This window comes from Heterodontus francisci, chromosome 41 (genome assembly GCF_036365525.1).
Source record: "Heterodontus francisci isolate sHetFra1 chromosome 41, sHetFra1.hap1, whole genome shotgun sequence".
NCBI lineage: Eukaryota > Metazoa > Chordata > Chondrichthyes > Heterodontiformes > Heterodontidae > Heterodontus > Heterodontus francisci.
Window position 1 is genome coordinate 6,679,497 of NC_090411.1, and position 22,897 is coordinate 6,702,393.

Here is a 22,897-nt window from a genome sequence, read left to right on the forward strand (position 1 = left end):
CATCCTTCCTAATAGACTCAGCAAAGGGTTCAATACAGCAAACAAACAAGACCGGGGACAGAGGACAGCCCTGTCTGACTCCAGATTTGATCGGGAAACTTTCAGATTCCCATCCGTTGATTGACACTGCGCTACTGATGTTTGTGTAGAGCAGTTGGATCCAATTGCAGATTCCCTCCCCAAACCCCATTTTGGAAAGCACGTCCATCATGTAGGTGTGCGATATCCTGTCAAAAGCCTTCTCCTGGTCCAGGCTGATGAGGCAGGTGTCCACCCTCCTGTCCCGTACGTAGGCGATCGTATCCCTGAGTAGCGCGAGGCTATCAGAGATCTTCCTGCCGGGTACAGTACAGGTCTGATCGGGGTGAATCACCAGCTCCAGAGCAGACTTGACTCGACTGGCTATGACTTTGGACAGAATCTTGTAATCAACATTAAGCAGTGAGATGGGCCGCCAATTTCTGATTTCTACCCTCTCCCCCTTCTGCTTGTAAATGAGGGTGATGATGCCTTTTCTCATGGATTCTGACATGCTACCGGCCAGGAGCATACTCTCGTATACTTCCAGCAGGTCCGGGCCGACCCAGTCCCACAGGGCCGAGTACAACTCGACCGGTAAGCCGTCGCTCCCGGGAGTTTTACTCGCCTCGAAAGACTCGACGGCCTTTGTCAGCTCGTCCAGAGTTAGCGGCTTGTCCAGTCCCTCCCTCCTGCTGTCATCTAAGACCTCTGTGATAGATGACAGGAAGGACTGGGAGGCTCTGCTGTCTGTGGGCTTCGCGTCATACAGCCCAGCATAAAAGGATTTGCTGATCCTTAGTATGTCGGACTGCGAAGACGTTACCGAGCCATCTTCTTCCTTCAGGCTGCTGATAACAGAGCTCTCTCTGTGTACCTTTTGGAAGAAGTAACGCGAGCACGTCTCATCCTGCTCGATGGAGCGGACTCTGGACCGGAAGATGATCTTGGAGGCCTCCTTGGCAAAGAGCGAGGCCTGCTGGCTCTTCACCTCTTGGAGGTCCTCCTTGACCTCGACCCCCATTGACTGCAACCGGAGTAGATTTTGCATAATTTTCTGGAGTCGGGACAGTTCCCTCTGTCTCTCTCTCGCCTTCTGAACACCTTTGTGGATGAAGAACCTCTTGATGTTCTCCTTTATCGCTTCCCACCAGTGAACTGGAGACTCAAAGAGGGGTTTCACGGTCCTCCAACCTTTGTAATCCCTTTTGAGTTCCTCAACGTTCTCTGGGGTCAGCAGTGTCGCATTGAGCTTCCACGTCCCTCTGCCAACCCGCTGGTCGTCCTGTAAGTGACAGTCGGCCAGTAAGAGGCAGTGGTCGGAGAAGAACACCGGCTTGACGTCGGTGGATCCGACCGTGACAGCACGGGAAACAAACAGGAAGTCAATCCTGGAACGGGCAGACCCGTCCGATCTTGACCATGTGTATCTGCGCTGCGCTCCGTCTGCAGGTTTGCTGAAGACGTCGTGCAGTTTGGCATCCTTAACTGTTTCTATGAGGAATCTGGACGTAGCGTCCAGTTTTCTGTCGTCACTGCCGGATCGTCCAGCCGCATCGATGATGCAGTTGAAGTCACCGCCTAGGATGACCGGCCTGGACGTCGCCAGCAGCAGTGGGAGCTGCTGGAAGACGGTCAGCCGCTCGCTGCGTTGTACCGGGGCGTACACGTTGATCAACCGGAGCGGAGCGTTGTTGTACATCACGTCTGCTACGAGGAGGCGGCCGCCCACCACCTCCTTAACTTCGGAGATGGTGAAGTTACCTCCCCGCAGCAGAATACCCAGGCCGGAGGAACGGCAGTCATTACCCCCCGACCAGATCGATGGCCCGTGGGACCACCATCGCGACCACTGCCTGTAGGTGCTGAGGTGTGGTATTCCACACTCCTGCAGAAACAGTAGGTCAGCTTTGACCTTGGCAAGGTAATCCAAGGTTGAAACACATCGCGTAGTCGATTTAATGCTACGCACATTAATGGAAGCAATTCTTACACCCATTTTTTACTAAAAATTAGTTGTTGCTTCCCATACCATTTGTCCTCGCTAGTCCCAGTCCTTCCCCTTCGGGATGTTCCTGCATACCCATCGTATGCGCAAGCAGTTTCACGTTGGTTGGGCTCAGAAACCCCTCCTGATTTTTCCTGCAGGGTTTGTGCCGCTCGGGTGACATCGGGGGGGTCTTGTAGGCAGAGAGGATTGGGTTGTCCTCAGCTGCTTCCATCTGTTCCTCCTCGAAAACATCACAGCTCCCGGTCTCCCGGAGCTCAGGTGCGCCAGACGTGTCTTTGCTCCCGGTGTCCCGGAGCTGAGATGCGTTGGCCACGTCGTTACGTGTGGGGAATTGGGGTTGGGGCACGCCGGGCCCATCACAGCTTCCAGTGCCCGGGGGCTGGGATGCTTGATCATCCATCTCGGAGTTCTGCCGCCTCTTTTGAAGGGGCTGTCGTTCCAGCATTTCCCCGTCCAGTGAAGAGGAGTTGTTGCAGTCTGATTCAGAAGAAAGCCTCCTCTTGCCACTGGTTTGGGTGGTGGCTTTGGGATGTTTTTTCTTTGTGGTTTTCCTCTGGACCACTTGCCACTGACCTGTTTGTCCATCTGCTGCCTCCTCCTCCATTGATTCTGTCTGTGGAGGAGGGGTTTCCGGGCGCTGGGTAGGTGCTGGGTCGTTGGTTTCAGCCGCCTCCCCTTCCTTCTCAGGTTGAAGTTCCTCACTGCGGAGAAGGTTGCTGGTCTCCTTTCGAACAGCGGACGCCTTCGTCGAACCTTCGCCCGGCCATTCCTTGGACCTTGCCGCCTGAGCATAGCTGAGACAACGTTTGGGGCAGGTCTTGTAGAGATGGCCTGCCGCACCGCACAAGTTGCAACACTTAGTCTGCTTACAGTCCTTGGTCTGATGGCCTTCCTCCTTGCAGTTCTTGCAAACAACCGTGCTGCAGTTGGCTGCCATGTGACCAGATTTGCCACAGGTGCGACAAACTCTGGGCTGCCCAGCGTAGACCAAGAAGCCTCGACTTCCCCCGATAGCGAAGCTGGAGGGAGGGTGGATGATGGCTCCACTGGGATCTACCTTCAAGGTCACCTTGACCTGCCGCTTGCTGGTCCAGATCCCAAAGGGGTCCTTGACATCAGTGCTGCTGCCGGCCACCTCGACGTACCTGGCGAGAAAGGTGAGTACATCCACCACCGGAACATGGGGGTTGTAAAGGTGAATCGTCACCACCCGGTCCCGTTGTGACGGAAGCGTGAAGAGCGGCTCCGCTGTGAGGATCGACAGTGGAGCCCGGTCCCCTTTCTCCTTGAACGCCTTCAGGAACTTGATGCATCCCGCCACGTTCCGGAACGTCACGTCGAAGTATCCACTGCTGGGGAAATCCTGCAGGCAGAAAACATCCGTCGCTTGAAATCCGCAGCAATCGAAGAGAATTTTCTTGATGAAGAAGGTGCGATCGACCGGTGCATCTCCTTCCTTGTCCTTCACGACCACCCGAACGGTGTTGCGCACTCCCTGGCCCGAAGCTCGAAAATTGGTTATAGCCATTTCACTCAAAGCTTCCCCAGGATCAAAAGGCAATGATCATGGTCTCTTCTCAATCAAATAAGCACTGATAAGAACAGATACTACACTTGATCTTAGCCAAAAGGCCGAGAAGCGATGGCCGTAAAACTGCGTTTGCTGCGCGCGTCAGGCCCGGCGTGCGGCCTCTACGTCAAAGTAGCCGCCGGGTGGGCGAGCCTCGGGCGAAAGAGGCGACGGCGGGCTGTCTTTGAGCCAGAGCTCCTTTTGTTGCCGGGCCTTGCAAGCAGAAAGGAAAGCACGCGTGCATGCCACGCGCAGCCATTCCTCACGCTTCTGCGCGAGGCGTTGCGCAGGAAAAAAGACACGCGCGCGCTGGGCAGCAAAGGGCGGCCTGCAACTGCGGGGCAATCCAACAGGGGGCAGCGTAGCGCCCACGGAAAACTGCAGCAAAGTCAGCCGAGCAGCAGCGCCGTCACTATTGCGAATTCTATTTTTCAGCAGGGGTCTCGCCCCCGTGGAGGGGGGAAGCTGCACCGCTCCTGGAAACACTGCAATACCAGGTGGATGCATGGAGTGGACGGGGCAAGCCCCTGCTCCATCTCCCTGTCCCAAAAATCAATTTAATATTTGGTCCCCAGATCGGGGACGTATCAGATATTAAACTGATAAGAACAGATTTTTTTTTTTTTTTCCAAAATATACTTTATTCATAAAAATCTGTAAAAATTACATTGCCAAACAGTTTCCAAACAGCACGAAAAAATACAAACATTGCAAAAGAGATCAGTTTCTTTCAATAATGTCATGAGTTTCTTCCCAACCCTTCCGTTTCACAATTGTCATGTCAATTACAGTTTTACATTTACAGCAATTCAGAATATTAACGATACAGTTCGAGGGGCTTCCCATGGTTCCAGCCCCTCAGTCCAGCTTGGTGGGGGCAGATACTACACTTGATCTTAGCCAAAAGGCCGAGAAGCGATGGCCGTAAAACTGCGTTTGCTGCGCGCGTCAGGCCCGGCGTGCGGCCTCTACGTCAAAGTAGCCGCCGGGTGGGCGAGCCTCGGGCGAAAGAGGCGACGGCGGGCTGTCTTTGAGCCAGAGCTCCTTTTGTTGCCGGGCCTTGCAAGCAGAAAGGAAAGCACGCGTGCATGCCACGCGCAGCCATTCCTCACGCTTCTGCGCGAGGCGTTGCGCAGGAAAAAAGACACGCGCGCGCTGGGCAGCAAAGGGCGGCCTGCAACTGCGGGGCAATCCAACAGGGGGCAGCGTAGCGCCCACGGAAAACTGCAGCAAAGTCAGCCGAGCAGCAGCGCCGTCACTATTGCGAATTCTATTTTTCAGCAGGGGTCTCGCCCCCGTGGAGGGGGGAAGCTGCACCGCTCCTGGAAACACTGCAATACCAGGTGGATGCATGGAGTGGACGGGGCAAGCCCCTGCTCCATCTCCCTGTCCCAAAAATCAATTTAATATTTGGTCCCCAGATCGGGGACGTATCAGATATTAAACTGATAAGAACAGATTTTTTTTTTTTTTTTTTATTTCCAAAATATACTTTATTCATAAAAATCTGTAAAAATTACATTGCCAAACAGTTTCCAAACAGCACCAAAAAATACAAACATTGCAAGGGAGATCAGTTTCCTTCAATACTGTCATGAGTTTCTTCCCAACCCTTCCGTTTCTCAATTGTCATGTCAATTACAGTTTTACATTTACAGCAATTCAGAATATTAACGATACAGTTCGAGGGGTTTCCCATGGATCCAGCCCCTCAGTCCAGCTTGGTGGGGGAACCTTACACTGTGGTCTTTCCCCATTGAGCCTTTGCTGCGGCTGCCCCAAGCTTTAGTGCGTCCCTCAGCACGTAGTCCTGGACCTTGGAATGTGCCAGTCTGCAACATTCGGTGGTGGACAACTCTTTGCGCTGGAAGACCAGCAAGTTTCGGGCAGACCAAAGGGCGTCTTTCACCGAATTGATAGTCCTCCAGCAGCAGTTGATGTTTGTCTCGGTGTGCGTCCCTGGGAACAGCCCGTAGAGCACAGACTCCTGTGTTACAGAGCTGCTTGGGATGAACCTTGACAAAAACCACTGCATCTCTTTCCACACCTGCTTTGCAAAGGCACATTCCAGGAGGAGGTGGGCGACCGTCTCTTCCCCACCACAGCCAACGCGGGGGCACTGTGCGGAGGGGGGCGAGACTTCGGGTGTGCATGAAGGATCTGACGGGGAGGGCCCTTCTCACCACCAGCCAAGCTACGTCTTGGTGCTTGTTTGAAAGTTCTGGTGATGAGGCATTCCGCCAAATGACTTTGACGGTCTGCTCGGGGAACCATCCGACAGGATCCACCGTTTCCTTTTCCCGTAGGGCCTTGAGGACATTCCGTGCAGACCACTGCCTGATGGACCTGATAAGAACAGATACTACACTTGATCTTAGCCAAAAGGCCGAGAAGCGATGGCCGTAAAACTGCGTTTGCTGCGCGCGTCAGGCCCGGCGTGCGGCCTCTACGTCAAAGTAGCCGCCGGGTGGGCGAGCCTCGGGCGAAAGAGTCGACGGCGGGCGGTCTTTGAGCCAGAGCTCCTTTTGTTGCCGGGCCTTGCAAGCAGAAAGGAAAGCACGCGTGCATGCCACGCGCAGCCATTCCTCGCGCTTCTGCGCGAGGCGTTGCGCAGGAAAAAAGACGCGCGCGCGCTGGGCAGCAAAGGGCGGCCTGCAACTGCGGGGCAATCCAACAGGGGGCAGCGTAGCACCCACGGAAAACTGCAGCAAAGTCAGCCGAGCAGCAGCGCCGTCACTATTGCGAATTCTATTTTTCAGTAGGGGTCTCGCCCCCGTGGAGGGGGGAAGCTGCACCGCTCCTGGAAACACTGCAATACCAGGTGGATGCATGGAGTGGACGGGGCAAGCCCCTGTTCCATCTCCCTGTGCCAAAAATCAATTTAATATTTGGTCCCCAGATAGGGGACGTATCAGATATTAAACTGATAAGAACAGATTTTTTTTTTTTTTTTTTTATTTCCAAAATATACTTTATTCATAAAAATCTGTAAAAATTACATTGCCAAACAGTTTCCAAACAGCACCAAAAAATACAAACATTGCAAGGGAGATCAGTTTCCTTCAATACTGTCATGAGTTTCTTCCCAACCCTTCCGTTTCTCAATTGTCATGTCAATTACAGTTTTACATTGACAGCAATTCAGAATATTAACGATACAGTTCGAGGGGTTTCCCATGGATCCAGCCCCTCAGTCCAGCTTGGTGGGGGAACCTTACACTGTGGTCTTTCCCCATTGAGCCTTTGCTGCGGCTGCCCCAAGCTTTAGTGCGTCCCTCAGCACGTAGTCCTGGACCTTGGAATGTGCCAGTCTGCAACATTCGGTGGTGGACAACTCTTTGCGCTGGAAGACCAGCAAGTTTCGGGCAGACCAAAGGGCGTCTTTCACCGAATTGATAGTCCTCCAGCAGCAGTTGATGTTTGTCTCGGTGTGCGTCCCTGGGAACAGCCCGTAGAGCACAGACTCCTGTGTTACAGAGCTGCTTGGGATGAACCTTGACAAAAACCACTGCATCTCTTTCCACACCTGCTTTGCAAAGGCACATTCCAGGAGGAGGTGGGCGACCGTCTCTTCCCCACCACAGCCAACGCGGGGGCACTGTGCGGAGGGGGCGAGACTTCGGGTGTGCATGAAGGATCTGACGGGGAGGGCCCTTCTCACCACCAGCCAAGCTACGTCTTGGTGCTTGTTTGAAAGTTCTGGTGATGAGGCATTCCGCCAAATGACTTTGACGGTCTGCTCGGGGAACCATCCGACAGGATCCACCGTTTCCTTTTCCCGTAGGGCCTTGAGGACATTCCGTGCAGACCACTGCCTGATGGACCGGTGGTCAAAGGTGTTTTTCCGCAGAAACTGCTCCACGAAGGATAGGTGGTACGGCACGTCCCAACTGCACGGAGCGTTCCGCGGCAATGTGACCAGGCCCATCCTTCGCAACACCGGGGACAGATAGAACCTCAGCACGTAGTGACACTTGGAGTTTGCGTACTGGGGATCTACACATAGCTTGATGCAGCCGCACACGAAGGTGGTCATCAGGATGAGGGCCACGTTGGGTACATTTTTCCCGCCCATGTCCAGAGATTTGAACATCGTGTCCCTCCGGACCCGGTCCATTTTAGATCCCCAGACGAAGCGGAGAATGGCTCGGGTGACTGCCACGGCGCAGGAGTGGGGTATGGGCCAGACCTGCGCCACGTAGAGCAACAACGTGAGCGCCTCGCACCTGATGACCAGGTTCTTACCCACAATGGAGAGAGATCGCTGCCCCCACATGCCCAACTTTTGTCGTACCTTGGCTACTCGCTCCTCCCATGTTTTGGTGCACGCCCCGGCCCTTCCGAACCATATCCCCAGCACCTTCAGGTAATCTGACCTGACGGTGAAGGGGACAAAGGATCGGTCAGCCCAGTTCCCAAAGAACATGGCCTCGCTCTTGCCGTGGTTAACTTTGGCTCCCGAGGCCAGTTCGAACTGGTCGCAGATGCTCATCAGTCTGCGCACGGACAGCGGATCCGAGCAGAAGACGGCGACGTCATCCATGTACAGGGAGGTTTTGACCTGAGTGCCTCCGCTGCCTGGGATTGTCACCCCTCTTATGCTCGCATCCTTCCTAATAGACTCAGCAAAGGGTTCAATATAGCAAACAAACAAGACCGGGGACAGAGGACAGCCCTGTCTGACTCCAGATTTGATCGGGAAACTTTCAGATTCCCACCCGTTGATTGAGACTGCGCTACTGATGTTTGTGTAGAGCAGTTGGATCCAATTGCAGATTCCCTCCCCAAACCCCATTTTGGAAAGCACGTCCATCATGTAGGTGTGCGATATCCTGTCAAAAGCCTTCTCCTGGTCCAGGCTGATGAGGCAGGTGTCCACCCTCCTGTCCCGTACGTAGGCGATCGTATCCCTGAGTAGCGCGAGGCTATCAGAGATCTTCCTGCCGGGTACAGTACAGGTCTGATCGGGGTGAATCACCAGCTCCAGAGCAGACTTGACTCGACTGGCTATGACTTTGGACAGAATCTTGTAATCAACATTAAGCAGTGAGATGGGCCGCCAATTTCTGATTTCTACCCTCTCCCCCTTCTGCTTGTAAATGAGGGTGATGGTGCCTTTTCTCATGGATTCTGACATGCTACCGGCCAGGAGCATACTCTCGTATACTTCCAGCAGGTCCGGGCCGACCCAGTCCCACAGGGCCGAGTACAACTCGACCGGTAAGCCGTCGCTCCCGGGAGTTTTACTCGCCTCGAAAGACTCGACGGCCTTTGTCAGCTCGTCCAGAGTTAGCGGCTTGTCCAGTCCCTCCCTCCTGCTGTCATCTAAGACCTCTGTGATAGATGACAGGAAGGACTGGGAGGCTCTGCTGTCTGTGGGCTTCGCGTCATACAGCCCAGCATAAAAGGATTTGCTGATCCTTAGTATGTCGGACTGCGAAGACGTTACCGAGCCATCTTCTTCCTTCAGGCTGCTGATAACAGAGCTCTCTCTGTGTACCTTTTGGAAGAAGTAACGCGAGCACGTCTCATCCTGCTCGATGGAGCGGACTCTGGACCGGAAGATGATCTTGGAGGCCTCCTTGGCAAAGAGCGAGGCCTGCTGGCTCTTCACCTCTTGGAGGTCCTCCTTGACCTCGACCCCCATTGACTGCAACCGGAGTAGATTTTGCATAATTTTCTGGAGTCGGGACAGTTCCCTCTGTCTCTCTCTCGCCTTCTGAACACCTTTGTGGATGAAGAACCTCTTGATGTTCTCCTTAATCGCTTCCCACCAGTGAACTGGAGACTCAAAGAGGGGTTTCACGGTCCTCCAACCATTGTAATCCCTTTTGAGTTCCTCAACGTTCTCTGGGGTCAGCAGTGTCGCATTGAGCTTCCACGTCCCTCTGCCAACCCGCTGGTCGTCCTGTAAGTGACAGTCGGCCAGTAAGAGGCAGTGGTCGGAGAAGAACACCGGCTTGACGTCGGTGGATCCGACCGTGACAGCACGGGACACAAACAGGAAGTCAATCCTGGAACGGGCAGACCCGTCCGATCTTGACCATGTGTATCTGCGCTGCGCTCCGTCTGCAGGTTTGCTGAAGACGTCGTGCAGTTTGGCATCCTTAACTGTTTCTACTAGGAATCTGGACGTAGCGTCCAGTTTGCTGTCGTCACTGCCGGATCGTCCAGCCGCATCGATGATGCAGTTGAAGTCACCGCCTAGGATGACCGGCCTGGACGTCGCCAGCAGCAGTGGGAGCTGCTGGAAGACGGTCAGCCGCTCGCTGCGTTGTACCGGGGCGTACACGTTGATCAACCGGAGCGGAGCGTTGTTGTACATCACGTCTGCTACGAGGAGGCGGCCGCCCACCACCTCCTTAACTTCGGAGATGGTGAAGTTACCTCCCCGCAGCAGAATACCCAGGCCGGAGGAACGGCAGTCATTACCCCCCGACCAGATCGATGGCCCGTGGGACCACCATCGCGACCACTGCCTGTAGGTGCTGAGGTGTGGTATTCCACACTCCTGCAGAAACAGTAGGTCAGCTTTGACCTTGGCAAGGTAATCCAAGGTTGAAACACATCGCGTAGTCGATTTAATGCTACGCACATTAATGGAAGCAATTCTTACACCCATTTTTTACTAAAAATTAGTTGTTGCTTCCCATACCATTTGTCCTCGCTAGTCCCAGTCCTTCCCCTTCGGGATGTTCCTGCATACCCATCGTATGCGCAAGCAGTTTCACGTTGGTTGGGCTCAGAAACCCCTCCTGATTTTTCATGCAGGGTTTGTGCCGCTCGGGTGACATCGGGGGGGTCTTGTAGGCAGAGAGGATTGGGTTGTCCTCAGCTGCTTCCATCTGTTCCTCCTCGAAAACATCACAGCTCCCGGTCTCCCGGAGCTCAGGTGCGCCAGACGTGTCTTTGCTCCCGGTGTCCTGGAGCTGAGATGCGTTGGCCACGTCGTTACGTGTGGGGCATTGGGGTTGGGGCACGCTGGGCCCATCACAGCTTCCAGTGCCCGGGGGCTGGGATGCTTTATCATCCATCTCGGAGTTCTGCCGCCTCTTTTGAAGGGGCTGTCGTTCCAGCATTTCCCCGTCCAGTGAAGAGGAGTTGTTGCAGTCTGATTCAGAAGAGAGCCTCCTCTTGCCACTGGTTTGGGTGGTGGCTTTGGGATGTTTTTTCTTTGTGGTTCTCCTCTGGACCACTTGCCACTGACCTGTTTGTCCATCTGCTGCCTCCTCCTCCATTGATTCTGTCTGTGGGGGAGGGGTTTCCGGGCGCTGGGTAGGTGCTGGGTCGTTGGTTTCAGCCGCCTCCCCTTCCTTCTCAGGTTGAAGTTCCTCACTGCGGAGAAGGTTGTTGGTCTCCTTTCGAACAGCGGACGCCTTCGTCGAACCTTCGCCCGGCCATTCCTTGGACCTTGCCGCCTGAGCATAGCTTTGACAACGTTTGGGACAGGTCTTGTAGAGATGGCCTGCCGCACCGCACAAGTTGCAACACTTAGTCTGCTTACAGTCCTTGGTCTGATGGCCTTCCTCCTTGCAGTTCTTGCAAACAACCGTGCTGCAGTTGGCTGCCATGTGACCAGATTTGCCACAGGTGCGACAAACTCTGGGCTGCCCAGCGTAGACCAAGAAGCCTCGACTTCCCCCGATAGCGAAGCTGGAGGGAGGGTGGATGATGGCTCCACTGGGATCTACCTTCAAGGTCACCTTGACCTGCCGCTTGCTGGTCCAGATCCCAAAGGGGTCCTTGACATCAGTGCTGCTGCCGGCCACCTCGACGTACCTGGCGAGAAAGGTGAGTACATCCACCACCGGAACATGGGGGTTGTAGAGGTGAATCGTCACCACCCGGTCCCGTTGTGACGGAAGCGTGAAGAGCGGCTCCGCTGTGAGGATCGACAGTGGCGCCCGGTCCCCTTTCTCCTTGAACGCCTTCAGGAACTTGATGCATCCCGCCACGTTCCGGAACGTCACGTCGAAGTACCCACTGCTGGGGAAATCCTGCAGGCAGAAGACGTCCGTCGCTTGAAATCCGCAGCAATCGAAGAGAATTTTCTTGATGAAGAAGGTGCGATCGACCGGTGCATCTCCTTCCTTGTCTTTCACGACCACCCGAACGGTGTTGCGCACTCCCTGGCCCGAAGCTCGAAAATTGGTTATAGCCATTTTACTCAAAGCTTCCCCAGGATCAAAAAGCAATGATCATGGTCTCTTCTCAATCAAATAAGCACTGATAAGAACAGATACTACACTTGATCTTAGCCAAAAGGCCGAGAAGCGATGGCCGTAAAACTGCGTTTGCTGCGCGCGTCAGGCCCGGCGTGCGGCCTCTACGTCAAAGTAGCCGCCGGGTGGGCGAGCCTCGGGCGAAAGAGGCGACGGCGGGCGGTCTTTGAGCCAGAGCTCCTTTTGTTGCCGGGCCTTGCAAGCAGAAAGGAAAGCACGCGTGCATGCCACGCGCAGCCATTCCTCGCGCTTCTGCGCGAGGCGTTGCGCAGGAAAAAAGACACGCGCGCGCTGGGCAGCAAAGGGCGGCCTGCAACTGCGGGGCAATCCAACAGGGGGCAGCGTAGCGCCCATGGAAAACTGCAGCAAAGTCAGCCGAGCAGCAGCGCCGTCACTATTGCGAATTCTATTTTTCAGTAGGGGTCTCGCCCCCGTGGAGGGGGGAAGCTGCACCGCTCCTGGAAACACTGCAATACCAGGTGGATGCATGGAGTGGACGGGGCAAGCCCCTGCTCCATCTCCCTGTCCCAAAAATCAATTTAATATTTGGTCCCCAGATCGGAGACGTATCAGATATTAAACTGATAAGAACAGATTTTTTTTTTTTTTTTTATTTCCAAAATATACTTTATTCATAAAAATCTGTAAAAATTACATTGCCAAACAGTTTCCAAACAGCACGAAAAAATACAAACATTGCAAAAGAGATCAGTTTCTTTCAATAATGTCATGAGTTTCTTCCCAACCATTCCGTTTCACAATTGTCATGTCAATTACAGTTTTACATTTACAGCAATTGAGAATATTAACGATACAGTTCGAGGGGCTTCCCATGGTTCCAGCCCCTCAGTCCAGCTTGGTGGGGGAACCTTACACTGTGGTCTTTCCCCATTGAGCCTTTGCTGCGGCTGCCCCAAGCTTTAGTGCGTCCCTCAGCACGTAGTCCTGGACCTTGGAATGTGCCAGTCTGCAACATTCGGTGGTGGACAACTCTTTGCGCTGGAAGACCAGCAAGTTTCGGGCAGACCAAAGGGCGTCTTTCACCGAATTGATAGTCCTCCAGCAGCAGTTGATGTTTGTCTCGGTGTGCGTCCCTGGGAACAGCCCGTAGAGCACAGACTCCTGTGTTACAGAGCTGCTTGGGATGAACCTTGACAAAAACCACTGCATCTCTTTCCACACCTGCTTTGCAAAGGCACATTCCAGGAGGAGGTGGGCGACCGTCTCTTCCCCACCACAGCCAACGCGGGGGCACTGTGCGGAGGGGGCGAGACTTCGGGTGTGCATGAAGGATCTGACGGGGAGGGCCCTTCTCACCACCAGCCAAGCTACGTCTTGGTGCTTGTTTGAAAGTTCTGGTGATGAGGCATTCCGCCAAATGACTTTGACGGTCTGCTCGGGGAACCATCCGACAGGATCCACCGTTTCCTTTTCCCGTAGGGCCTTGAGGACATTCCGTGCAGACCACTGCCTGATGGACCGGTGGTCAAAGGTGTTTTTCCGCAGAAACTGCTCCACGAAGGATAGGTGGTACGGCGCCGCCCAACTGCGCGGAGCGTTCCGCGGCAATGTGACCAGGCCCATCCTTCGCAACACCGGGGACAGATAGAACCTCAGCACGTAGTGACACTTGGAGTTTGCGTACTGGGGATCTACACATAGCTTGATGCAGCCGCACACGAAGGTGGTCATCAGGATGAGGGCCACGTTGGGTACATTTTTCCCGCCCATGTCCAGAGATTTGAACATCGTGTCCCTCCGGACCCGATCCATTTTAGATCCCCAGACGAAGCGGATAAGAACAGATACTACACTTGATCTTAGCCAAAAGGCCGAGAAGCGATGGCCGTAAAACTGCGTTTGCTGCGCGCGTCAGGCCCGGCGTGCGGCCTCTACGTCAAAGTAGCCGCCGGGTGGGCGAGCCTCGGGCGAAAGAGGCGACGGCGGGCGGTCTTTGAGCCAGAGCTCCTTTTTTTGCCGGGCCTTGCAAGCAGAAAGGAAAGCACGCGTGCATGCCACGCGCAGCCATTCCTCGCGCTTCTGCGCGAGGCGTTGCGCAGGAAAAAAGACACGCGCGCGCTGGGCAGCAAAGGGCGGCCTGCAACTGCGGGGCAATCCAACAGGGGGCAGCGTAGCGCCCACGGAAAACTGCAGCAAAGTCAGCCGAGCAGCAGCGCCGTCACTATTGCGAATTCTATTTTTCAGTAGGGGTCTCGCCCCCGTGGAGGGGGGAAGCTGCACCGCTCCTGGAAACACTGCAATACCAGGTGGATGCATGGAGTGGACGGGGCAAGCCCCTGCTCCATCTCCCTGTCCCAAAAATCAATTTAATATTTGGTCCCCAGATCGGAGACGTATCAGATATTAAACTGATAAGAACAGATTTTTTTTTTTTTTTTTTTATTTCCAAAATATACTTTATTCATAAAAATCTATAAAAATTACATTGCCAAACAGTTTCCAAACAGCACCAGAAAATACAAACATTGCAAAAGAGATCAGTTTCTTTCAATAATGTCATGAGTTTCTTCCCAACCCTTCCGTTTCACAATTGTCATGTCAATTACAGTTTTACATTTACAGCAATTGAGAATATTAACGATACAGTTCGAGGGGTTTCCCATGAATCCAGCCCCTCAGTCCAGCTTGGTGGGGGAACCTTACACTGTGGTCTTTCCCCATTGAGCCTTTGCTGCGGCTGCCCCAAGCTTTAGTGCGTCCCTCAGCACGTAGTCCTGGACCTTGGAATGTGCCAGTCTGCAACATTCGGTGGTGGACAACTCTTTGCGCTGGAAGACCAGCAAGTTTCGGGCAGACCAAAGGGCGTCTTTCACCGAATTGATAGTCCTCCAGCAGCAGTTGATGTTTGTCTCGGTGTGCGTCCCTGGGAACAGCCCGTAGAGCACAGACTCCTGTGTTACAGAGCTGCTTGGGATGAACCTTGACAAAAACCACTGCATCTCTTTCCACACCTGCTTTGCAAAGGCACATTCCAGGAGGAGGTGGGCGACCGTCTCTTCCCCACCACAGCCAACGCGGGGGCACTGTGCGGAGGGGGCGAGACTTCGGGTGTGCATGAAGGATCTGACGGGGAGGGCCCTTCTCACCACCAGCCAAGCTACGTCTTGGTGCTTGTTTGAAAGTTCTGGTGATGAGGCATTCCGCCAAATGACTTTGACGGTCTGCTCGGGGAACCATCCGACAGGATCCACCGTTTCCTTTTCCCGTAGGGCCTTGAGGACATTCCGTGCAGACCACTGCCTGATGGACCGGTGGTCAAAGGTGTTTTTCCGCAGAAACTGCTCCACGAAGGATAGGTGGTACGGCGCCGCCCAACTGCGCGGAGCGTTCCGCGGCAATGTGACCAGGCCCATCCTTCGCAACACCGGGGACAGATAGAACCTCAGCACGTAGTGACACTTGGAGTTTGCGTACTGGGGATCTACACATAGCTTGATGCAGCCGCACACGAAGGTGGTCATCAGGATGAGGGCCACGTTGGGTACATTTTTCCCGCCCATGTCCAGAGATTTGAACATCGTGTCCCTCCGGACCCGGTCCATTTTAGATCCCCAGACGAAGCGGATAAGAACAGATACTACACTTGATCTTAGCCAAAAGGCCGAGAAGCGATGGCCGTAAAACTGCGTTTGCTGCGCGCGTCAGGCCCGGCGTGCGGCCTCTACGTCAAAGTAGCCGCCGGGTGGGCGGGCCTCGGGCGAAAGAGGCGACGGCGGGCGGTCTTTGAGCCAGAGCTCCTTTTTTTGCCGGGCCTTGCAAGCAGAAAGGAAAGCACGCGTGCATGCCACGCGCAGCCATTCCTCGCGCTTCTGCGCGAGGCGTTGCGCAGGAAAAAAGACACGCGCGCGCTGGGCAGCAAAGGGCGGCCTGCAACTGCGGGGCAATCCAACAGGGGGCAGCGTAGCACCCACGGAAAACTGCAGCAAAGTCAGCCGAGCAGCAGCGCCGTCACTATTGCGAATTCTATTTTTCAGTAGGGGTCTCGCCCCCGTGGAGGGGGGAAGCTGCACCGCTCCTGGAAACACTGCAATACCAGGTGGATGCATGGAGTGGACGGGGCAAGCCCCTGCTCCATCTGCCTGTCCCAAAAATCAATTTAATATTTGGTCCCCAGATCGGAGACGTATCAGATATTAAACTGATAAGAACAGATACTTTTTTTTTTTTATTTCCAAAATATACTTTATTCATAAAAATCTGTAAAAATTACATTGCCAAACAGTTTCCAAACAGCACCAAAAAATACAAACATTGCAAGGGAGATCAGTTTCCTTCAATACTGTCATGAGTTTCTTCCCAACCCTTCCGTTTCACAATTGTCATGTCAATTACAGTTTTACATTTACAGCAATTCAGAATATTAACGATACAGTTCGAGGGGTTTCCCATGGATCCAGCCCCTCAGTCCAGCTTGGTGGGGGAACCTTACACTGTGGTCTTTCCCCATTGAGCCTTTGCTGCGGCTGCCCCAAGCTTTAGTGCGTCCCTCAGCACGTAGTCCTGGACCTTGGAATGTGCCAGTCTGCAACATTCGGCGGTGGACAACTCTTTGCGCTGGAAGACCAGCATTTTTCGGGCAGACCAAAGGGCGTCTTTCACCGAATTGATAGTCCTCCAGCAGCAGTTGATGTTTGTCTCGGTGTGCGTCCCTGGGAACAGCCCGTAGAGCACAGACTCCTGTGTTACAGAGCTGCTTGGGATGAACCTTGACAAAAACCACTGCATCTCTTTCCACACCTGCTTTGCAAAGGCACATTCCAGGAGGAGGTGGGCGACCGTCTCTTCCCCACCACAGCCAACGCGGGGGCACTGTGCGGAGGGGGCGAGACTTCGGGTGTGCATGAAGGATCTGACGGGGAGGGCCCTTCTCACCACCAGCCAAGCTACGTCTTGGTGCTTGTTTGAAAGTTCTGGTGATGAGGCATTCCGCCAAATGACTTTGACGGTCTGCTCGGGGAACCATCCGACAGGATCCACCGTTTCCTTTTCCCGTAGGGCCTTGAGGACATTCCGTGCAGACCACTGCCTGATGGACCGGTGGTCAAAGGTGTTTTTCCGCAGAAACTGCTCCACGAAGGATAGGTGGTACGGCGCCGCCCAACTGCACGGAGCGTTCCGCGGCAATGTGACCAGGCCCATCCTTCGCAACACCGGGGACAGATAGAACCTCAGCACGTAGTGACACTTGGAGTTTGCGTACTGGGGATCTACACATAGCTTGATGCAGCCGCACACGAAGGTGGTCATCAGGATGAGGGCCACGTTGGGTACATGTTTCCCGCCCATGTCCAGAGATTTGAACATCGTGTCCCTCCGGACCTGGTCCATTTTAGATCCCCAGACGAAGCGGAAAATGACTCGGGTGACTGCCACGGCGCAGGAGTGGGGTATGGGCCAGACCTGCGCCACGTAGAGCAACAACGTGAGCGCCTCGCACCTGATGACCAGGTTCTTACCCACAATGGAGAGAGATCGCTGCCCCCACATGTCCAACTTTTGTCGTACCTTGGCTACTCGCTCCTCCCATGTTTTGGTGCACGCCCCGGCCCTTCCGAACCATATCCCCAGCACCTTCAGGTAATCTGACCTGACGGTGAAGGGGACAAAGGATCGGTCAGCCCAGTTCCCAAAGAACATGGCCTCGCTCTTGCCGTGGTTAACTTTGGCTCCCGAGGCCAGTTCGAACTGGTCGCAGATGCTCATCAGTCTGCGCACGGACAGCGGATCCGAGCAGAAGACGGCGACGTCATCCATGTACAGGGAGGTTTTGACCTGAGTGCCTCCGCTGCCTGGGATTGTCACCCCTCTTATGCTCGCATCCTTCCTAATAGACTCAGCAAAGGGTTCAATACAGCAAACAAACAAGACCGGGGAAAGAGGACAGCCCTGTCTGACTCCAGATTTGATCGGGAAACTTTCAGATTCCCACCCGTTGATTGAGACTGCGCTACTGATGTTTGTGTAGAGCAGTTGGATCCAATTGCAGATTCCCTCCCCAAACCCCATTTTGGAAAGCACGTCCATCATGTAGGTGTGCGATATCCTGTCAAAAGCCTTCTCCTGGTCCAGGCTGATGAGGCAGGTGTCCACCCTCCTGTCCCGTACGTAGGCGATCGTATCCCTGAGTAGCGCGAGGCTATCAGAGATCTTCCTGCCGGGTACAGTACAGGTCTGATCGGGGTGAATCACCAGCTCCAGAGCAGACTTGACTCGACTGGCTATGACTTTGGACAGAATCTTGTAATCAACATTAAGCAGTGAGATGGGCCGCCAATTTCTGATTTCTACCCTCTCCCCCTTCTGCTTGTAAATGAGGGTGATGATGCCTTTTCTCATGGATTCTGACATGCTGCCGGCCAGGAGCATACTCTCATATACTTCCAGCAGGTCCGGGCCGACCCAGTCCCACAGGGCCGAGTACAACTCGACCGGTAAGCCGTCGCTCCCGGGAGTTTTACTCGCCTCGAAAGACTCGACGGCCTTTGTCAGCTCGTCCAGAGTTAGCGGCTTGTCCAGTCCCTCCCTCCTGCTGTCATCTAAGACCTCTGTGATAGATGACAGGAAGGACTGGGAGGCTCTGCTGTCTGTGGGCTTCGCGTCATACAGCCCAGCATAAAAGGATTTGCTGATCCTTAGTATGTCGGACTGCGAAGACGTTACCGAGCCATCTTCTTCCTTCAGGCTGCTGATAACAGAGCTCTCTCTGTGTACCTTTTGGAAGAAGTAACGCGAGCACGTCTCATCCTGCTCGATGGAGCGGACTCTGGACCGGAAGATGATCTTGGAGGCCTCCTTGGCAAAGAGCGAGGCCTGCTGGCTCTTCACCTCTTGGAGGTCCTCCTTGACCTCGACCCCCATTGACTGCAACCGGAGTAGATTTTGCATAATTTTCTGGAGTCGGGACAGTTCCCTCTGTCTCTCTCTCGCCTTCTGAACACCTTTGTGGATGAAGAACCTCTTGATGTTCTCCTTTATCGCTTCCCACCAGTGAACTGGAGACTCAAAGAGGGGTTTCACGGTCCTCCAACCTTTGTAATCCCTTTTGAGTTCCTCAACGTTCTCTGGGGTCAGCAGTGTCGCATTGAGCTTCCACGTCCCTCTGCCAACCCGCTGGTCGTCCTGTAAGTGACAGTCGGCCAGTAAGAGGCAGTGGTCGGAGAAGAACACCGGCTTGACGTCGGTGGATCCGACCGTGACAGCACGGGAAACAAACAGGAAGTCAATCCTGGAACGGGCAGACCCGTCCGATCTTGACCATGTGTATCTGCGCTGCGCTCCGTCTGCAGGTTTGCTGAAGACGTCGTGCAGTTTGGCATCCTTAACTGTTTCTATGAGGAATCTGGACGTAGCGTCCAGTTTTCTGTCGTCACTGCCGGATCGTCCAGCCGCATCGATGATGCAGTTGAAGTCACCGCCTAGGATGACCGGCCTGGACGTCGCCAGCAGCAGTGGGAGCTGCTGGAAGACGGTCAGCCGCTCGCTGCGTTGTACCGGGGCGTACACGTTGATCAACCGGAGCGGAGCGTTGTTGTACATCACGTCTGCTACGAGGAGGCGGCCGCCCACCACCTCCTTAACTTCGGAGATGGTGAAGTTACCTCCCCGCAGCAGAATACCCAGGCCGGAGGAACGGCAGTCATTACCCCCCGACCAGATCGATGGCCCGTGGGACCACCATCGCGACCACTGCCTGTAGGTGCTGAGGTGTGGTATTCCACACTCCTGCAGAAACAGTAGGTCAGCTTTGACCTTGGCAAGGTAATCCAAGGTTGAAACACATCGCGTAGTCGATTTAATGCTACGCACATTAATGGAAGCAATTCTTACACCCATTTTTTACTAAAAATTAGTTGTTGCTTCCCATACCATTTGTCCTCGCTAGTCCCAGTCCTTCCCCTTCGGGATGTTCCTGCATACCCATCGTATGCGCAAGCAGTTTCACGTTGGTTGGGCTCAGAAACCCCTCCTGATTTTTCCTGCAGGGTTTGTGCCGCTCGGGTGACATCGGGGGGGTCTTGTAGGCAGAGAGGATTGGGTTGTCCTCAGCTGCTTCCATCTGTTCCTCCTCGAAAACATCACAGCTCCCGGTCTCCCGGAGCTCAGGTGCGCCAGACGTGTCTTTGCTCCCGGTGTCCCGGAGCTGAGATGCGTTGGCCACGTCGTTACGTGTGGGGAATTGGGGTTGGGGCACGCCGGGCCCATCACAGCTTCCAGTGCCCGGGGGCTGGGATGCTTGATCATCCATCTCGGAGTTCTGCCGCCTCTTTTGAAGGGGCTGTCGTTCCAGCATTTCCCCGTCCAGTGAAGAGGAGTTGTTGCAGTCTGATTCAGATGAAAGCCTCCTCTTGCCACTGGTTTGGGTGGTGGCTTTGGGATGTTTTTTCTTTGTGGTTTTCCTCTGGACCACTTGCCACTGACCTGTTTGTCCATCTGCTGCCTCCTCCTCCATTGATTCTGTCTGTGGAGGAGGGGTTTCCGGGCGCTGGGTAGGTGCTGGGTCGTTGGTTTCAGCCGCCTCCCCTTCCTTCTCAGGTTGAAGTTCCTCACTGCGGAGAAGGTTGCTGGTCTCCTTTCGAACAGCGGACGCCTTCGTCGAACCTTCGCCCGGCCATTCCTTGGACCTTGCCGCCTGAGCATAGCTGAGACAACGTTTGGGGCAGGTCTTGTAGAGATGGCCTGCCGCACCGCACAAGTTGCAACACTTAGTCTGCTTACAGTCCTTGGTCTGATGGCCTTCCTCCTTGCAGTTCTTGCAAACAACCGTGCTGCAGTTGGCTGCCATGTGACCAGATTTGCCACAGGTGCGGCAAACTCTGGGCTGCCCAGCGTAGACCAAAAAGCCTCGACTTCCCCCGATAGCGAAGCTGGAAGGAGGGTGGATGATGGCTCCACTGGGATCTACCTTCAAGGTCACCTTGACCTGCCGCTTGCTGGTCCAGATCCCAAAGGGGTCCTTGACATCAGTGCTGCTGCCGGCCACCTCGACGTACCTGGCGAGAAAGGTGAGTACATCCACCACCGGAACATGGGGGTTGTAGAGGTGAATCGTCACCACCCGGTCCCGTTGTGACGGAAGCGTGAAGTGCGGCTCCGCTGTGAAGATCGACAGTGGAGCCCGGTCCCCTTTCTCCTTGAACGCCTTCAGGAACTTGATGCATCCCGCCACGTTCCGGAACGTCACGTCGAAGTATCCACTGCTGGGGAAATCCTGCAGGCAGAAGACATCCGTCGCTTGAAATCCGCAGCAATCGAAGAGAATTTTCTTGATGAAGAAGGTGCGATCGACCGGTGCATCTCCTTCCTTGTCCTTCACGACCACCCGAACGGTGTTGCGCACTCCCTGGCCCGAAGCTCGAAAATTGGTTATAGCCATTTCACTCAAAGCTTCCCCAGGATCAAAAGGCAATGATCATGGTCTCTTCTCAATCAAATAAGCACTGATAAGAACAGATACTACACTTGATCTTAGCCAAAAGGCCGAGAAGCGATGGCCGTAAAACTGCGTTTGCTGCGCGCGTCAGGCCCGGCGTGCGGCCTCTACGTCAAAGTAGCCGCCGGGTGGGCGAGCCTCGGGCGAAAGAGGCGACGGCGGGCTGTCTTTGAGCCAGAGCTCCTTTTGTTGCCGGGCCTTGCAAGCAGAAAGGAAAGCACGCGTGCATGCCACGCGCAGCCATTCCTCACGCTTCTGCGCGAGGCGTTGCGCAGGAAAAAAGACACGCGCGCGCTGGGCAGCAAAGGGCGGCCTGCAACTGCGGGGCAATCCAACAGGGGGCAGCGTAGCGCCCACGGAAAACTGCAGCAAAGTCAGCCGAGCAGCAGCGCCGTCACTATTGCGAATTCTATTTTTCAGCAGGGGTCTCGCCCCCGTGGAGGGGGGAAGCTGCACCGCTCCTGGAAACACTGCAATACCAGGTGGATGCATGGAGTGGACGGGGCAAGCCCCTGCTCCATCTCCCTGTCCCAAAAATCAATTTAATATTTGGTCCCCAGATCGGGGACGTATCAGATATTAAACTGATAAGAACAGATTTTTTTTTTTTTTTTTTATTTCCAAAATATACTTTATTCATAAAAATCTGTAAAAATTACATTGCCAAACAGTTTCCAAACAGCACCAAAAAATACAAACATTGCAAGGGAGATCAGTTTCCTTCAATACTGTCATGAGTTTCTTCCCAACCCTTCCGTTTCTCAATTGTCATGTCAATTACAGTTTTACATTTACAGCAATTCAGAATATTAACGATACAGTTCGAGGGGTTTCCCATGGATCCAGCCCCTCAGTCTAGCTTGGTGGGGGAACCTTACACTGTGGTCTTTCCCCATTGAGCCTTTGCTGCGGCTGCCCCAAGCTTTAGTGCGTCCCTCAGCACGTAGTCCTGGACCTTGGAATGTGCCAGTCTGCAACATTCGGTGGTGGACAACTCTTTGCGCTGGAAGACCAGCAAGTTTCGGGCAGACCAAAGGGCGTCTTTCACCGAATTGATAGTCCTCCAGCAGCAGTTGATGTTTGTCTCGGTGTGCGTCCCTGGGAACAGCCCGTAGAGCACAGACTCCTGTGTTACAGAGCTGCTTGGGATGAACCTTGACAAAAACCACTGCATCTCTTTCCACACCTGCTTTGCAAAGGCACATTCCAGGAGGAGGTGGGCGACCGTCTCTTCCCCACCACAGCCAACGCGGGGGCACTGTGCGGAGGGGGCGAGACTTCGGGTGTGCATGAAGGATCTGACGGGGAGGGCCCTTCTCACCACCAGCCAAGCTACGTCTTGGTGCTTGTTTGAAAGTTCTGGTGATGAGGCATTCCGCCAAATGACTTTGACGGTCTGCTCGGGGAACCATCCGACAGGATCCACCGTTTCCTTTTCCCGTAGGGCCTTGAGGACATTCCGTGCAGACCACTGCCTGATGGACCTGATAAGAACAGATACTACACTTGATCTTAGCCAAAAGGCCGAGAAGCGATGGCCGTAAAACTGCGTTTGCTGCGCGCGTCAGGCCCGGCGTGCGGCCTCTACGTCAAAGTAGCCGCCGGGTGGGCGAGCCTCGGGCGAA

The 22,897-nt window shown here is 54.4% G+C and overlaps 4 non-coding genes and 11 pseudogenes across 4 annotated transcripts; all 15 read right to left on the reverse strand.

Annotated features, from left to right (window-relative positions):
• Window positions 1-3,564: 3,564 nt before the first annotated feature.
• On the reverse strand, window positions 3,565-3,673 carry LOC137354613 (U2 spliceosomal RNA; annotated as a pseudogene).
• A 386-nt stretch (window positions 3,674-4,059) lies between these two features.
• Window positions 4,060-4,236, reverse strand: LOC137354332 (U2 spliceosomal RNA; annotated as a pseudogene).
• A 149-nt stretch (window positions 4,237-4,385) lies between these two features.
• On the reverse strand, window positions 4,386-4,519 carry LOC137354835 (U2 spliceosomal RNA; annotated as a pseudogene).
• A 386-nt stretch (window positions 4,520-4,905) lies between these two features.
• On the reverse strand, window positions 4,906-5,089 carry LOC137354353 (U2 spliceosomal RNA). Its single transcript, XR_010970383.1, has one exon. It is a non-coding gene; the product is annotated as a U2 spliceosomal RNA (small nuclear RNA).
• An 812-nt stretch (window positions 5,090-5,901) lies between these two features.
• On the reverse strand, window positions 5,902-5,997 carry LOC137354806 (U2 spliceosomal RNA; annotated as a pseudogene).
• Window positions 5,998-6,383: 386 nt separating this feature from the next.
• LOC137354278 (U2 spliceosomal RNA) lies at window positions 6,384-6,568 on the reverse strand. Its single transcript, XR_010970340.1, has one exon. It is a non-coding gene; the product is annotated as a U2 spliceosomal RNA (small nuclear RNA).
• A 5,200-nt stretch (window positions 6,569-11,768) lies between these two features.
• Window positions 11,769-11,877, reverse strand: LOC137354573 (U2 spliceosomal RNA; annotated as a pseudogene).
• A 386-nt stretch (window positions 11,878-12,263) lies between these two features.
• Window positions 12,264-12,446, reverse strand: LOC137354424 (U2 spliceosomal RNA). The gene has a single exon (XR_010970428.1). It is a non-coding gene; the product is annotated as a U2 spliceosomal RNA (small nuclear RNA).
• A 1,110-nt stretch (window positions 12,447-13,556) lies between these two features.
• Window positions 13,557-13,665, reverse strand: LOC137354735 (U2 spliceosomal RNA; annotated as a pseudogene).
• A 386-nt stretch (window positions 13,666-14,051) lies between these two features.
• On the reverse strand, window positions 14,052-14,257 carry LOC137354413 (U2 spliceosomal RNA; annotated as a pseudogene).
• Window positions 14,258-15,346: 1,089 nt separating this feature from the next.
• On the reverse strand, window positions 15,347-15,455 carry LOC137354761 (U2 spliceosomal RNA; annotated as a pseudogene).
• Window positions 15,456-15,841: 386 nt separating this feature from the next.
• Window positions 15,842-16,022, reverse strand: LOC137354401 (U2 spliceosomal RNA; annotated as a pseudogene).
• A 5,200-nt stretch (window positions 16,023-21,222) lies between these two features.
• On the reverse strand, window positions 21,223-21,331 carry LOC137354614 (U2 spliceosomal RNA; annotated as a pseudogene).
• Window positions 21,332-21,717: 386 nt separating this feature from the next.
• LOC137354354 (U2 spliceosomal RNA) lies at window positions 21,718-21,901 on the reverse strand. Its single transcript, XR_010970384.1, has one exon. It is a non-coding gene; the product is annotated as a U2 spliceosomal RNA (small nuclear RNA).
• An 811-nt stretch (window positions 21,902-22,712) lies between these two features.
• LOC137354807 (U2 spliceosomal RNA) lies at window positions 22,713-22,808 on the reverse strand (annotated as a pseudogene).
• Between the last annotated feature and the right edge of the window lie 89 nt (window positions 22,809-22,897).